Below are 7,132 nucleotides of genomic sequence, written 5' to 3'. Positions count from 1 at the left end.
AGTCCCATGGCCAGATCTTTCTCAATCCTCCAATCTTAGGTCAAATGCCAATGGAATCATATAAAATGGAAAGTGAGTGGGGAGCTACCTAAACTAAGGTGATCAGGGGCTGCCTCTGTACCACTTCTTAGTTTTGTTGGTTTCATAGAACTTGTGTCTGTCTGATGTTATTAGTTTACTTTTTCTTTGTCTCTTTCTTCCTGTCTGGAATTTATTCTTCAGAAAAGGTCACTGTCAATATTGCTGATTTGTGAAGCCTCCTCTCCTAGAAAACCTAGCATATAGGATGGGCTTAGTAAGTATTTACTAAATAAACCAAATAAATGAACATTATTATAAATAGTTTGTTTCATTCTGGAATCAAGTTAAAGTGTATTTTCTAGAGTTTCAACCCCAGGTTTCTTTTTTTTTTTTTAATTTGATAAGCCCAATTAGGAATAAATGAATAGATTCAACAATTCCTACCCTTTCCAAAAATGTCAACAAGAAAATGAGGAAATACAAATCATGGGTGCTAAGACCAACAAGCTGACTTTTCTCATTCAGCTTTCAAATATAGCTTACATTTCCTGAATTTCTTAACAACTGTGCAAGTTTTTCTTCCTGGAGATGCCCTAAGGCATTAAGTCTCAGCTTCTACCAGCAGCAGTGGCTCTCTATAATTGCTCTCATCAATGGCAGCTCTTACTGTAACTTCTGGCTCTCCTTCCCTTCCAAAACACCTCTCATTAGCAGCTCGTGTGCTGTCACTCTTAGGAGTGCTGGGACTGGGACAATACTCCTTGTTTCCCTGGGACTTTCTCTCACTTCATTGTCTTTGCACTCAGACTAGTGCTCAGTGTGCTCATCCTTAGCAGCACTGCCATTTAGGGTGGATAATTATCCGATGTGGGAGGCTTTCCTTTGTATTGGACGCTGTTTAGCAGCATTCCTGACCTCTTCCCACCAGATGCTAGTAGCACCCTCCCCAGCTGTGACAGCTGAAAATGTTTCCAGATATTGCCAAGTTTCCCCAGAGAGGAAAATCACTCTCTCCACCACCGCCCCGATGCTGTGTGGAGAACCACTGCTCGAATGGGCAGCTCACAGGAGGAGAATTTCTAGAAAGTAGCTCTTTCTTTGACTTCCATGGACTGATTCTCTCTTATTCTCTACCTACCTGGATGGCTGCTCCTTCTTCATTTTCTGGGGGAAAATGATGACCTTGAGTTCCTCGGGCTTCAACCCTGTGTTTTTCTTTTTATTCTGTATGTATCCTAGGAAATGTCATCATCCATGGCTTCAACATTAACTTAAAAGCTGTTTTCTCAGGAAAGATCCCCAAAGCCCCAGTGTGCGTCATGAGTCTCTACACTCCTGGAAGCCCGTTGCTTTCCTTCACAGCACTTATCTCACATTGTAAGTCTTCCGTAATACATTCATAATTACGGTGCTGTTTTTATTAATGTCTGTCTCCCATACAAGAAAGGCTATACGCTTGCAGAGAGCTGGAACTATTACAGGGTATTTTGTATGCCATGAATTCCAATAGAGCTGAAAGTCACTGAATTGAGTCCTAGGAATGATTTGGATTTCCCCAGGCTATATATAAAATATACTTTTTGAATAACCTTCTTAACTGAGATTATTTCTGACAACACCCACTTAGTTATTTTCAATAAACCCAGTAAGTTCCAATTTTTAGATTCAGTCTTTTGCCAGTTGCAAGATTTTTTTTGACTTAAAGCATTCGGGACTATCAGTAACTTCACTCAGGAAAACGGAGCTCCTGTCTCTGTTACGTTTGGACAGGATGTGAACCACTGCTCATCTGTTTCATCTTTGTTCCACAGGGCATATGGCCCTTTTTCTATGGTCTTTTTAGGTGTATTATTTTTTGTACTAGAGTCTCTTCTTTTCCGTGTTCTCAGAAACTGCCTTGATTTTGGCTAGTTTTCTCCTGTGGACCTGAAGCCTTCTCTGTCATCTGTTGGCTGGGGACCGAAGTGGTAGTAACTTCGTTGTGAGTCTGGCTCATACACTGACAGCACGCTAACCTATGGGGAGACATTTCTTTTATTATGGTTCAGGCTTTATGACTTGAGCATTTTGCCTTATCTTAGTATAAGTTGAAGTCATCACACTACAGCTCCCAAATGACCTTATAATGGATAGTCAAGGCTAAAGGATAGTCCTGAACCTGCCTTAATGCCTTTTCTGACTACAAAGGAACAGATACACCTCAACAATAATAGCAAAATATGAAAATTATTTTCACATATAATATGTTACTAAATATCATTACTAGCAAACAAGGAGCAATGGAAATGAAACTTAAGCATCAAAGTTATTTTATCCATTTAACAAATGTTAATTGAATGATGATTCCTTGTGAGGCACTTTTCTAGGATCTGGGGTACATCAATGAACAAAATACAAAAATTTAAATATAAAAATATTTGCTCTCAAGGATTGTCTCCACCAATAATTCATAGTGTGGTTGTAGTGGAGTGATTATTATTTTTCTGATCTTTAGTTTTCTCACTTGTAAAGTGGATATTAATAACGCCAAATTTGCATTGTTATTGGAAAGACTACATTTTATATATCTACATATACATATATATTAATACACTCACATATATGTACAATATCACAACAGGGATAGTGTTTGGAATAAGGGATCAGTAAATGGAAATTTTTTCGTATATTTTTGTGTGTGGATGATTCCTAAGTTCTCTTCCAAATATAACATATGAGATCTGAACTATTTATTAAATGTAGGAAAATATTATGACTCTAACTCTCTTATGCACTATTACTATTTAAAAAATAGGTTGAAAATATGAGAGCCCCCTCCGAAAATCTGTAATTATGATTTTATTCAAAACTAATGCAATCTGATTAATGTGACAGTAATTTTAGACATAAAGATTTTTAAAGGATTTCATTTGTTTATTACAACAGATAGAATTGAAATTCATTTGTACGGATGGCTGCACTTCTGCTATAGAGAAGTGAACTCCTAAAAATGATCCTCTCACAATGAGGTAACAGGCGCCTCCCTCTTAAGGGGGCACTCACTGTCCGGGTCTTGTAAGTAAAGGGTCTGCAGTCTGTGCTTCTTTAAATTTTGCAACCTCAGGTTCCTTGCCCACTTCACCCATTCTTAATGTTTCTATTCAACTTGCTGATTGTTGTCCTGGCTCTAGCAATGAAGTGAGAGCTTCAAAAGAAAGTCACAAGGATTGGAGAGGAAGGGTGAAACTTTTATTTGCAGACTGATTAATTGCACGTGTAGGAAATTCCTAAGAAATGATTAAGAATAATATATGAATTAGGTAGGTGGCAGATTGCATGGGCAACAAAATAATAGATTGATTATGCTTCTATCTAATAGCAGTAAGCAAAAGAAAAATGTTATAAATGCTATATAATTTATATTGGCCTCACAAATTATAAAATTTGTAACAAAGTATATAGTAGATGCACTGCAGACCAGAAACTTTGCTGAGAGAAATCAAAGACAAACGGAAAATATGTCACCTTCATGACTGGGTAACCTCATGTTGTTAGGTTAGAGATACTTTCCAAATTAATCTGTGGTTTCAATGAAACACCAATCAAAATCTCAGCAGACACTTTTTGAAGAAATTGATAATCATATTAAAATATCAATGAGGACATAAAAGGGCTTAGATAGTCAAAACAATCTCTAAAAAGTTGAGCAAATTTGTAGACCTCATTACCTAAAATCAAGACTTCCTCAAAATCGATAAAAATTGGGAGACTGTGATATTTGTGTAAAGATAGACAGATAAATCAATGTGATTTATACTTCAATAAATAAACAGAAAACACATTAAAATAAAAAAAACAGCTATCAGGGCAAATAAAAATTAAAAATAAGAGGCTTAATTTTTCCTTTTGAAAATAATGGAAGAGATTTCTCACCCCTTTCTTTTCTTAGAGCATGTACTTTAGAAAACTTGCAATTATAACTACTTTCTCAAGTCTCTTTGAAATGTATGTAAGTCTTTTCAGAAGTTAATCTAAACAAGCCTCTCACCAGTTTAGCAAATCAGGAATATCTTTCTCAAAGTCCTGGAAACCATCTCTTTGAAATATCATGGAAGATGATAACAACCCAGCTTCTGTGGGAGGGTAAGCACCTAACCTGAGCTGAGACCTTGCCCCAAAACTATATCCTGTCATAAAAATAGGAGAAATGAAAGAAGGAAACAGGTGAATTACACTTAAAATGCTTTTATTACATTAAGAATTATGGCTCATACATGAGTATAAGTTCTCCTATGTGTACAGTTGAAGAATTTATACTTTTTTTCAAATCCTGTGTGTCTTACCCTCCATCTTTTCTGAAGCAAATTAATTACAGAGTGGCTTATGTGAGGGTCTTTTAGGTGAGACCATGAAACCAAGGTCTTGTCTGCTGTATGTGGATATTAAACATCCCGGCGCTCTTTTACAAAGAGAGATTTAATCCTGGTGTGACCTTGATTAAACTCTTTTTTTTCCATCTTCCAATTGTGGATTGTAGCAGGCTCCAATAGCAAGTCATTGAATTCTGTGTCATGCTACTGTTGCTTTCACACAAGTTACTAGCCTTAAAAAACGTACGTATCAATTGCAATTAGAAAAAAATGCATGCATTGTACAGGTTTGTTATCCAGCATTAAAGTGCTGCAATGTTATCTATAATGGGGTATGTATATATGTTACCTACACTGTATGTTGTATATGCATATACATTATCATTTGCGATGACTACAGAGGTAAGTAATGCATCAATTACCCGCTTAACCATAACTCAGATTGATATCTCCTCATGAATGGAAATTGTTTATTCCATAGCTTTATATTTAAGAAAAATAATAGTTATGCAAATTTGATTTATTCCAATATATAAGGTTAATACATATGATCCAATAAGAGTAATATCGATATATTGAAGAAAGATTAAACTCTGCCCTATAGAGTAATTGAGTATCTTTTTTAGGGGATAGAAAGCTAGAACATGTTGAATATTAAATAATCTATTATTTTAGGCACTAACCAAGTTTAATTTTCCCAAATTGAAAAAAATATAAGTAGACTATCTACTTAAAGCAGAATAATTACATTGCAAAAAAATATTCCCATGATCCGTAAGAGATGGTATTCTAACAAGTTACATTTTGTTTAATGACCAGTAAATCAATGAAGTTTTCAGGAGTTCATTTGTCAATTTATATTAAAATTTTACTTAATTTGAAACACATGGTACTGTGAATAATTACAAGTTGTATCCATAAAAGAAAGTATAACTTTCAAAAAATTAACATCACTGAACATTGACTTTTATTTAATTTTTATTTGAAGCTATCAGTAGAAATTGGAAGTTTGGCAAATATCTGATTAAGAATAATAAGATTTGTCCACAAAGTTACTTCATTAGTGTTCATTCTACAAGTTTATTATGTGATTTTTTTGTATGAAAGAGTTGTTTATTTCATTATAAAATATTAGCATCCTAACATTGATTTTTTTCTAGTGTAGGTAACTCATGGGTTCAGTACTGTTTTCCTTTTCTTCTTTGAAATATTATTCATTACTGTTGATTCCCTTACAATTTTCTTACTCTCACAACAATTCTAGAAAGGTGCTCAAAAGAAGCACATAGATGAATTATAGATTTTCATTGGCAACTTTACAAGGACCTTTGCAAATGGTAACATTGTGCAGACTCAAATTTTATTCTCTTATCATTTCTATAATTTATATTAAAGATCAAATTGAAACTATTTCGTGTTAAATAAGTTGTATAATAAATGACATTTGGTCAAAGGCAGCAAATCTTTGGTTTAACCTTTCATGATATTATGAAGTGTCATGTAATTATAGTCTCACACTTTGGAATTACATAGGACAAAAGAAAGGTGAGTCATGGCTCTTTGTTTCCCATTGCCTGATGCACTCAGGTAATTTAGCAAGTTTGCCGGACCTAAATCTACATTCCAGGTGCATTGTGTATAAAGAGATTTTATATGTGCTTTGCTAACTTACCTGTTTTACACCAAATGTTGATGTATGTTATTAAAAATTTCAAGGTGACTGGGAAGGGAAGAATGAGTACATATAGTAATTACTTAGTCATCTCATTTAATAAAGGAAAATCTGAGCAATAAAATCGAAAACTGAGAACTTTTGAACTGTTTATTCTGTCCTGAATGTTCTTCCCCCAGAAACCCCTGTAGCCTGTTTCAGTCATCAACTTGTCTTTCCTGACACCAATTTTATAAGGTTTTTTTGACATTTTAATTTAAATTTAGACCAGTCACTCATCTTCATACTCCATTTCTCTACCTGCTTTTGTCTCTAAGTCATTTATTGCCATTTGATCGACTAAATATTTTATGTATTTATATGCTTATATTTCATCTATTTCAGTTGGAATGTATGCTCCATAGAAGCAAGGATTTGCCTGTATTGTTTGTGAGTTCATGCCCACTTGCTTGTTCAGTGACTGAAAGAGGGGTTCTCACGTCTTCAATTATAATAGTAATTTGTCTTTCTCCTTGCAGGACCTATCAATTTTTGCCTCACATATTTTGATACACTATTGCTGTGGGCATGTTAAGGATTATTACATGCCCTTAACATGCCCTTAACATGTGGGCATGTTAAGGATTATTAGATCTTCTTGGAGAATCAACTTTATTATTATATTATACCTCTGTTTATTCCTGACAATTTCCCATTTTCTGAAGTCTTCTTTGTCTGAAATTACTATAGCTATTCAAGCTATCTTTTGATTAGTTTTGATGTGATATAGATTTCTGCACCCCTTAACATATCTGAGTCTTTATATTTAATGTGGGTTACTTGTATAAAACATATAGTTAGGTCTTATTTTTTTTATAAACTCTGAAAATCCACATCTTTGAACTTGTGTATTTAGATCCTTTACCCTGAAAGTCATTATCAATATAGTTGAATTAATATCTATTCTGTCTGTAAATATCTTCTATTTATTGCATTTTTTTTGTTACATTTTCTCCTCTTTTCTGGTGGTGCCTTGATTTAGTTGAGCATTTGATATGATTCCATTTTATCTCTTCTTTACACATGTCCATTATACTTATAAAACTTTACT

The sequence above is a fragment of the Rhinolophus hipposideros genome, assembly GCF_964194185.1.
Source record: "Rhinolophus hipposideros genome assembly, chromosome: 17".
Classification (NCBI taxonomy): Eukaryota; Metazoa; Chordata; class Mammalia; order Chiroptera; family Rhinolophidae; genus Rhinolophus; species Rhinolophus hipposideros.
The sequence above is the reverse complement of the archived record's forward strand: the minus strand, read 5'-3'. Positions refer to the sequence as shown.